This window comes from Arachis ipaensis, chromosome B1 (genome assembly GCF_059453495.1).
Source record: "Arachis ipaensis isolate K30076 ecotype BB chromosome B1, ASM5945349v1, whole genome shotgun sequence".
NCBI lineage: Eukaryota > Viridiplantae > Streptophyta > Magnoliopsida > Fabales > Fabaceae > Arachis > Arachis ipaensis.
The window spans coordinates 117,468,825-117,479,566 of record NC_142436.1 but is presented as its reverse complement, the minus strand read 5'-3'; the positions used below and the strand labels follow the sequence as shown (position 1 = coordinate 117,479,566).

The window sequence follows — 10,742 nt, the reverse complement described above, 5'->3', positions numbered from 1 at the left end:
TTTCTTAATTTTATCACATAATTTTCGAAAATAACATCATCAATTAATGTTTTGATTCAAAAAATTTCAAGTTTGTTACTTACTTGTTAAGAAAGATTCAAACTTTAAGTTCTAGAATCATATCTTGTGAATTCTTGTGAATCAAGTCATTAATTGAGATTTTAAAAATCAAATCTTTTTCAAAAACTAATTTCTATCATATCTTTTCAAAAATATCTTCTCATCTTATCTTTTTCGAAAATTTGATTTCAAAATATCTTCCTCTAACTTCCTAACTTCTTATCTTTTCAAAATTTGTTTCAACTAACTAACTAACTTTTTGTTTGTTTCTTATCTTTTTCAAAACTACCTAACTAACTCTATCTCTCTAATTTTCAAAAATATCTTCCCTCTTTTTCAAAATTTCTTTTTAATTAACTAATTATTTTATTTTTTATTTTGAATTTTCGAAAATTACTAACTTTTTTTCAAAAAACTATTTTCAAAAATCACTAACTCTTTTTCAAAAATAATTTTCGAAAATCCTCTCCCTCTCTCATCTTATTCTATTTATTTATTCATCTACCAACATCTCTTCCTCACATCACTCACCAAATTCGAACCCCCTCTTCTATCTGTGTTCGAATTTTTCTTCTTCTCTTCTTCTACTAACAATAAGGAACCTCTTTACTGTGACATAGAGGATTCCTCTTCTTTTCTTTTTCTCTTCTCTTTCTTATGAGCAGGGACAAAGAAAAAGGCATTCTTGTTGAAGCTGATCCAGAACCTGAAAGGACTCTGAAGAGGAAACTAAGAGAAGCTAAATTACAACAATCCAGAGACAACCTTATTGAAAATTTCGAACAAGTAAAGGAGATGGCAGCCGAACCCAACAACAATAATCCAAGGAGAATGCTTGGTGACTTTACTGCACCTAATTCGAATTTACATGGAAGAAGCATCTCCATTCCTGCCATTGGAGCAAACAATTTTGAGCTGAAACCTCAGCTAGTTTCTCTGATGCAGCAGAACTGCAAGTTTCATGGACTTCCATCTGAAGATCCTTTTCAGTTCTTAACTGAATTCTTGCAGATCTGTGATACTGTTAAGACTAATGGAGTAGATATTGAAGTCTACAGGCTCATGCTTTTCCCTTTTACTGTAAGAGACAGAGCTAGAATATGGTTGGACTCTCAACCCAAAGACAGCCTGAACTCTTGGGATAAGCTGGTCACGGCTTTCTTAGCCAAGTTCTTTCCTCCTCAAAAGCTGAGCAAGCTTAGAGTGGATGTTTAAACCTTCAGACAGAAAGAAGGTGAATCCCTCTATGAAGCTTGGGAAAGATACAAACAGTTGACCAAAAAGTGTCCTTCTGACATGCTTTCAAAATGGACCATCCTGGATATATTCTATGATGGTCTGTCTGAGTTATCAAAGATGTCATTGGATACTTCTGCAGGTGGATCCATTCACCTAAAGAAAACGCCTGCAGAAGCTCAAGAACTCATTGACATGGTTGCTAATAACCAGTTCATGTACACTTCTGAGAGGAATCCTGTGAATAATGGGACGCCTATGAAGAAGGGAGTTCTTGAAATTGATACTCTGAATGCCATATTGGCTCAGAATAAAATATTGACTCAGCATGTCAATATGATTTCCCAGAGTCTGAATGGAATGCAAGCTGCATCCAACAGTACTCAAGAGGCATCTTCTGAAGAAGAAGCTTATGATCCTGAGAACCCTGCAATAGCAGAGATGAATTACTTAGGTGAACCTTATGGAAACACCTATAACTCATCATGGAGAAATCATCCAAATTTCTCATGGAAGGATCAAAAGCCTCAACAAGGCTTTAATAATGGTGGAAGAAACAGGTTTAACAATAATAAACCTTTTCCATCATCCACTCAGCAACAGACAGAGAACTCTGAACAGAATACTTCTAATTTAGCAAACTTAGTTTCTGATCTATCCAAGGCCACTGTAAGTTTCATGAATAAAACAAGGTCTTCCATTAGAAATTTGGAAGCACAAGTGGGCCAGCTGAGTAAAAGGATCACTGAAATCCCTCCTAGTACTCTCCCAAGCAATACAGAAGAGAATCCAAAAGGAGAGTGCAAGGCCATTGACATAAGCACCATGGCCGAACCTGTAAGGGAAGGAGAGGACGTGAATCCCAAGGGGGAAGACCTCCTGGGACGTCCAGTGATCAATAAGGAGTTTCTCTCTGAGGAACCAAAGGAATCTGAGGCTCATCTAGAGACCATAGAGATTCCATTGAACATCCTTATGCCCTTCATGAGCTCTGATGAGTATTCCTCTTCTGAAGAGAATGAGGATGTTACTGAAGAGCAAACTGCCAAGTTTCTTGGTGCAATCATGAAGCTGAATGCCAAATTATTTGGTATTGAAACTTGGGAAGATGAACCTCCCTTGTTCACCAATGAACTAAGTGATCTGGATCAACTAACATTGCCTCAGAAGAGACAGGATCCTGGAAAGTTCATAATACCTTGTACCATAGGCACCATGATCTTTAAGGCTCTGTGTGACCTTGGTTCAGGGATAAACCTCATACCCCTCTCTGTAATAGAGAAACTGGGAATCTATGGGGTGCAAGCTGCTAAAATCTCATTAGAGATGGCAGATAATTCAAGAAAACAGGCTTATGGACAAGTAGAGGACGTGTTAGTAAAGGTTGAAGGCCTTTACATCCCTGCTGATTTCATAGTGTTAGATTCTGGAAAGGAAGAGGATGAATCTATCATCCTAGGAAGACCTTTCCTAGCCACAGCAAGAGCTGTGATTGATGTGGACAAAGGAGAATTGATCCTTCAATTGAATAAGGACAACCTTGTGTTTGCAACTCAAGGATCTCTCTCTACATCCATGGAGAGGAAGCAGAAAAAGCTTCTCTCAAAGCAGAGTCAAACAAAGCCCCCACAGTCAAACTCTAAGTTTGGTGTTGGGAGGCCACAACCAAACTCTAAGTTCGGTGTTGAACTCCCATATCCAAACTCTAAGTTTGGTGTTGGAGAGTCTCAACAATGCTCTGAACATCTGTGAGGCTCCATGAGAGCCCACTGTCAAGCTATTGACATTAAAGAAGCGTTTGTTGGGAGACAACCCAATTTTTATTTATCTAACTATATTTTTCTTAGTTATATGTCTTTATAGGTTCATGATCATGTGGATTCACAAAATAAATATAAAAATTGAAAACCAAATCAAAAACAGCAGAAGAAAAATCACACCCTGGAGGAAGCATCTGCCTGGCGTTCAACGCCAGAACAGAGCATGGTTCTGGCGCTGAACGCCCAAAATGGGCAGTAATTGGGCGCTGAACGCCCAAAATGGGCGTCATCTGGGCGCTGAACGCTAGAATTGCACCCTGGAGAAAAGCTGGCGCTGAACGCCCAGAACAAACATGGTTCTGGCGTTCAACGCCAGAAATGGGCAACAAATGGGCGTTGAACGCCCAAAATGGGCACCAACCTGGTGCTGAACGCCCAGAGTTGTGTGCAAGGGCATTTTACATGCCTAATTTGGTGCAAGGTTGTAATTCCTTGAACACCTCAGGATCTGTGGACCCCACAGGATTATCTCAGGATCTGTGGACCCCACAGGATCATCTCAGGATCTATGGACCCCACAGGATCCCCACCTACCTCCATTCACTTCTTCTTACCCCTCTTTCACACAATCCCATAAACACTCTTCCCCAAAACCCTTCACCTATCACCTCCATCCCTCTTCCCTATTAAACCTTCACCACTCACATCCACCCACTCTTCCCTATAAACCTACCTCATAAACTCCACCTACCTTCAAAATTCAAAACCAATTTCCCACCCAAACCCACCCATATGGCCGAACCTTAACCCCCCCTCCCTTCCCTATATAAAGCCCTCCATTCTTCATCAAATTCACACAACACACCCCTCTACACCCTTCTTGGCCGAAACACTTCCCACTCTCCCTCTCCTCCATTTCTTCTTCTTCTTCATTTCTTCTTTCTTTTATTGCTCAAGGGCGAGCAAAATTCTAAGTTTGGTGTGGTAAAAGCATAAGCTTTTTGTTTTTCCATTACCATTGATGGCACCTAAGACCGGAGAATCCTCTAGAAAAGGGAAAGGGAAGACAAAAACTTCCACCTCCGAGTCATGGGAGATGGAAAGGTTCATCTCCAAAGCCCATCAAGACCACTTATATGATGTTGTGGCCAAGAAGAAGGTGATCCCCGAGATCCCTTTCAAGCTCAAAAGAAATGAGTATCCGGAGATCCGACATGAAATTCAAAGAAGAGGGTGGGAAGTTCTAACAAATCCCATCCAACAAGTCGGCATCCTAATGGTTCAAGAGTTCTATGCCAATGCATGGATCACCAAGAACCATGATCAAAGTAAGAACCCGGATCCAAAGAACTATGTTACAATGGTTCGGGGGAAATACTTAGATTTTAGCCCGGAAAATGTGAGGTTGGCATTCAACTTGCCAAACATGGAAGAGAACGCACGCCCCTACACAAGGAGAGTCAACTTTGATCAAAGGTTGGACCAAGTCCTTATGGACATATGTGTAGAAGGAGCTCAATGGAAAATTGACTCAAAAGGCAAACCGGTTCAACTAAGAAGACTGGACCTTAAGCCTGTAGCTAGAGGATGGTTGGAGTTCATTCAATGCTCAATCATTCTCACTAGCAACCGGTCTGAAGTTACTATAGACTGGGCCATCATGATCCATAGCATCATGATTGGAGAAGAGGTGGAAGCTCATGAGGTTATACCTCAAGAACTCTACAAGGTGGCTGACAAGTCCTCCACTATGGCAAGGTTAGCCTTTCCTCACCTCATTTGCCACCTATGCAATTCGGCTGGGATTGACATAGAGGGAGATATCCTCATTAAAGAGGACAAGCCCATCACTAAGAAAAAGATGGAGCAAGCAAGAGAGCCCATTCATGGAGCTCAAGAGGCGTATGAAGCTCATCACCATGAGATCCCGGAGATGCCTCAAATGCATTTTCCTCCACAAAACTATTGGGAGCAAATCAACACCTCCCTAGGAGAATTGAGTTCCAATATGGGACAACTAAGGGTGGAACATCAAGAGCACTCCATCATCCTTCATGAAATAAGAGAAGATCAAAAAGCAATGAGGGAGGAGGAACAAAGACAAGGAAGAGACATAGAAGAGCTCAAGGACATCATTGGTTCCTCAAGAAGGAAACGCCACCATCACTAAGGTGGACTCATTCTTTGTTCTTACTTTCTCTGTTTTTTGTTTTCCATGTTGAGTGCTTATCTATGTTTGTGTCTTCATTACATGATCATTAGTAGTTAGTAACTATGTCTTAAAGTTATGAATGTCCTATGAATCCATCACCTCTCTTAAATAAAAAATATTTTAATTCAAAAGAACAAGAAGTACATGAGTTTCGAATTTATCCTTAAACTTAGCTTAATTATATTGATGTGGTGACAATACTTCTTGTTTTCTGAATGTATGCTTGAACAGTGCATATGTCTTTTGAAGTTGTTGTTTAAGAATGTTAAATATGTTGGCTCTTGAAAGAATGATGACTAGGAAACATGTTATTTGATAATCTGAAAAATCATAAAAATGATTCTTGAAGCAAGAAAAAGCAGCAAAGAACAAAGCTTGCAGAAAAAAAAAATTTAGGCAAAAAAAAATATAGAAAGAAAAAGAAAAAGCAAGCAGAAAAAGCCAAAAGCTCTTAAAACCAAGAGGCAAGAGCAAAAAGCCAATAACCCTTAAAACCAAAAGGCAAGGGCAAATAAAAAGGATCCTAAGGCTTTGAGCATCAGTGGATAGGAGGGCCTAAAGGAATAAAATCCTGGTCTAAGCGGCTAAACCAAGCTGTCCCTAACCATGTGCTTGTGGCGTGTAGGTGTCAAGTGAAAACTTGAGACTGAGCGGTTAAAGTCAAGGTCCAAAGAAAAAAAAGAGTGTGCTTAAGAACCCTGGACACCTCTAATTGGGGACTTTAGCAAAGCTGAGTCACAATCTGAAAAGGTTCACCCAATTATGTGTCTGTGGCATTTATGTATCCGGTGGTAATACTGGAAAACAAAGTGCTTAGGGCCACGGCCAAGACTCATAAAATAGCTGTGTTCAAGAATCATCATACTGAACTAGGAGAATCAATAACACTATCTGAACTCTGAGTTCCTATAGATGCCAATCATTCTGAACCTCAATGGATAAAGTGAGATGCCAAAACTATTCAAGAGGCAAAAAGCTATAAGTCCCGCTCATATGATTGAAGCCATGTTTCATTGATAGTTTGGAATTTATAGTATATTCTCTTCTTTTTATCCTATTTGATTTTCAGTTGCTTGGGGACAAGCAACAATTTAAGTTTGGTGTTGTGATGAGCGGATAATTTATACGCTTTTTGGCATTGTTTTTAGTATGTTTTTAGTAGGATCTAGTTACTTTTAGGGATGTTTTCATTAGTTTTTATGTTAAATTCACATTTCTGGACTTTACTATGAGTTTGTGTGTTTTTCTGTGATTTCAGGTATTTTCTGACTGAAATTGAGGGACTTGAGCAAAAATCAGATTCAGAGGTTGAAGAAGGACTGCTGATGCTGTTGGATTCTGACCTCCCTGCACTCAAAGTGGATTTTCTGGAGCTACAGAAACTCGAAATGGCGCGCTTCCAATTGCGTTGGAAAGTAGACATCTAGGGCTTTCCAGCAATGTATAATAGTCCATATTTTGCCCAAGTTTAGACAACGCAAACTGGCGTTTAACGCCAGTTCTCTGCCCAATTCTAGCGTCCAGCGCCAGAAACAAGTTGCAAAGTGGAGTTCAACGCCCAAACTGGCACCAAAACTGGCGTTCAACTCCAGGAATGACCTCTACACATGTAACACTCAAGCTCAGTCCAAGCACACACCAAGTGGGCCCCGGAAGTGGATTTATGTATCAATTACTTACTTATGTAAACCCTAGTGACTAGTTTATTATAAATAGGACCTTTTACTATTGTATTAGTTATCTTTGAATCTTTGGAATCATCTTTGGACGCCTGGTTCTTAGATCAGAGGGGCTGGCCATTCGGCCATGCCTGGACCTTTCACTTATGTATTTTCAACGGTAGAGTTTCTGCACTCCATAGATTAAGGTGTGGAGCTCTGCTGTTCCTCAAAGATTAATGCAAAGTACTACTGTTTTCTATTCAATTCATCTTATTTCGCTTCTAAGATATTCATTCGCACTTCAACTTGAATGTGATGAACGTGACAATCATCATCATTCCCTATGAACGCGTGCCTGACAACCACTTCCGTTCTACATTAGATTGAATGAGTATCTCTTAGATCTCTTAATCAGAATCTTCGTGGTATAAGCTAGATTGATGGTAGCATTCATGAGAGTCCAGAAAGTCTAAACCTTGTCCGTGGTATTCTGAGTAGGACTCTGGGATTGAATGACTGTGACGAACTCAAAACTCGCGAGTGCTGGGTGTAGTGACAGACGCAAAAGGATAGTAAATCCTATTCCAGTATGATCGAGAACCTCCAAGATGATTAGCCATGCAGTGACAGCGTATCGGATCATTTTCACAGAGAGGAATAGGATGCAACCAACGACAAGGGTGATGCCTCCTGACGATTAGCCGTGCTGTGACAGAGCATTTGGACTATTTTCCCGAGAGAGATCGAAAGTAGCCATTGACACCGGTGACATCCTTACATAAAGCCAGCCATGGAAAGGAGAAAGATTGATTGGATGAAGACAGCAGGAAAGCAGAGGTTCAGAGGAACGAATGCATCTCCATACGCTTATCTGAAATTCTCACCAATGATTTACATAAGTATTTCTATCCTTATTTTATTAATTAATTTCGAAAACTCCATTACTATTTTATATCTGCCTGACTGAGATTTACAAGGTGACCATAGCTTGCTTCATACCAACAATCTCCGTGGGATTCGACCCTTACTCACGTAAGGTATTAGTTGGACGACCCAGTGCACTTGCTGGTTAGTTGTGCGAAGTTGTGAACCATGGTATTGGCATCATGTTTTTGGCACCATTACCAGGGAAAGAAAGAGCAATGAATTTTACATAATCAAAGTGTAATCACAATTTCGTGCACCACGTATGCACACGTGCTTATGCGTGCGCACAAATGCTGTTTTGGGCAACATTTACAATGCACTTTGAATTAAACCCTAACACACTTCCACCACCTCCAACCTTCTCTTCTCTCCCTTTTACCTTATTTTCTACTTGTTTTACTTAGTTTTCATTGCATCTCATTTTTCATTTTAGTAATTATATATGGTTTGGTTTAGTTATTTGTTAATTGAATAAATTGCAAGTGTGTTTGATGGTGATTGGGTTGCTTCTTAATTGAATTTCATCAATGCACTTATATTTTGCTAGCACCTACTTGGATGTACACATTCACATTTTGTTGCATATTAGGTGAAATTTTTTTGAATTCACATTGAATATAGTGAATTGAATCGAATTGCTTATTCATCATGGATTTTAAATTAATATAATCACATAACAAGGTATTTGTTCCTTGTTAATGCTTTACATTTGTTTGAGTTGACTTGACTTGGTTCTTATCAAGACTTGTCACTTTTTGTAATAAGCACCTTATACATGTGATTATTTCATTATTCCTAAGGATGGATAAGTAGTTTCTCTTCATCATTAAATTGGTTATTGCTTGTTGTGATATTTTAGTAATTTTGCGCTTTCACTTGCATAACATTAATATCCAATATCTCGTATATTCAATTCACTTTAGTTGTAGTCACCTAGGTTTGTTTATGCTTTAAGTTTTGCTTATTCTTTACTTGCAACTTAGGCTAATTAATTGAAAAACATGTTATTTCTTTTGATTGTGTGGATACCGTGTTAACCGAACAATGTGTGTTCTAAACAGTGCGCACATTTGGAATGCACACATTGTCTTTTATCGTACCACACACATATGAACTCTTCCTCAACTGTTGTTTATTTGTTTTATACAGCAACCCGGAGCCCCAGTGCCCACCAGCTGAAGGTGGAGCCCCATAGCTCTTCACCCCCTGGATTGTGTTCGTGCACGGAAGACCGTGCAACGCTTAAGTGTGGGGGAGGATCCACAATTTTGGCATGTAAATTTTTCTTTTCTCAACACTTTGCATTAATTTCTAGTTTTAATAGTTATGTTTTTGTGAATATTTGTTTAGTATTTTATTACATTGCATTGCACTTTGCTTAGTTGCTTGTATATATCTTAACTTACTTATAGTTTTATTTTTGGTAAATATTTGCATTTGCATGTTGCTTAGTAGAGTAAATAAGTTTGGTAAAACAACAAAGAATTTTCAAGAAATCCTTTTTAGGGCATTCCATTGATTAGATTTGAAACTTGTTTTTGAACTTGCTTGAAGTATTTTTGTGGAATATTGATGCTTGAGAAAATTGTCATATCGGTATAGAATTTCACAAATGAAATCTCGTTGCAAGTATAGTTTCTATACCAACAAACAATTCTCACATAAAAAATTTGAGTTGTCACAAGTACAAACCCCAATAAAAGTTAACCGAAGTATTTAAATCTCGGGTCGTCTCACAAGGAATTGTAATGAAGTGGTCAATTATTGGCTATGAGGAACAAATGGGTTTAATTTGCAATTGGCAAGAAAGTAAATATCAAGACAGTAAATAATAAGAATGATAAAAGAAGGAAAAGAACTCTTGGCTAGACATAGGTAATTGAGATCACCATCCTTGTCTACAAACTAAATATTGATAATTATGAGGAACCAAACTCATTAAGTCTACTTACAAAAGCCTTAAGTATGTAATATCTACTCCTAGGCTTGAAGTACGTCAAATGGCTTGATCAACATCAATCCATAAGTCCTAACCTAGCTACTAATTAACTTAGTAGTAGGCTAGAGTCAATGGTTATCAAATTGACCACTAAGGGTTCTCAAATCACTAATTTATTGAGACCCAATGACTCAAGGTCACTCAATTCTCTTAGCCTAGGCCAAGAGTAAAGAAAACTACTCAAAAACTAGAGAAAACATTTCATCAAACACCTATAGTGCAATAAAAGTAAACATCACAAAATGCAAGAATTAACAAAAGCTATAACTAACAAAAGCAAGGAATCACCAATAAATAGAACAATTAACCATAAGAGCATAAAAGAAACATCAATTGCATTAAAGAAAATCCAAATCCAAATCCAACAAAAGCATCATAAAAGTGACATCAAAGGGAAATTAACACTACAAACTAAGATAATTGAGATGTAGAAACAAGAAATTATAAAGGAAACAAGATGAGAACACGAATTAAATTCTAGATCTAAGAGAAATTAACCTAATCCTAACCTAATTCTAGAGAGAAGAGGGAGCTTCTCTCTCTAGAAACTAACTAAAGGCTCATCATGACTAACTAAGTGCTCCCCCCTTCGCTCAAGCTTGAATTCTGCATGAAATACCCGCAGAAATGAGTTGGATTTGGGCTTGGGCAGCTCAAAAATTGCCTCCAGCAATTTCACTTTAAGTGAGTCACGTGCCGAGCGTCACGCGTACGAGTGGGTGATGCATGCGCGTTGCTGGCCAAAACTCCTACTCACGCGTATGCGTGGGTGACGCGTGCACGTGGCTTGCAAATCTTCAATGCACGCGTACGCGTGCATGACGTGTGCGCGTGGCCCTTAATTCTCCAAATGCTCATTTCTTCATGAATTCTCCATTTTGCATGCT

At 38.8% G+C, this 10,742-nt stretch overlaps 1 non-coding gene across 1 annotated transcript; it reads right to left on the bottom strand.

Annotated features, from left to right (window-relative positions):
* Window positions 1-1,254: 1,254 nt before the first annotated feature.
* LOC148578071 (small nucleolar RNA R71) lies at window positions 1,255-1,362 on the bottom strand. Its single transcript, XR_015902845.1, has one exon. It is a non-coding gene; the product is annotated as a small nucleolar RNA R71 (small nucleolar RNA).
* Between the last annotated feature and the right edge of the window lie 9,380 nt (window positions 1,363-10,742).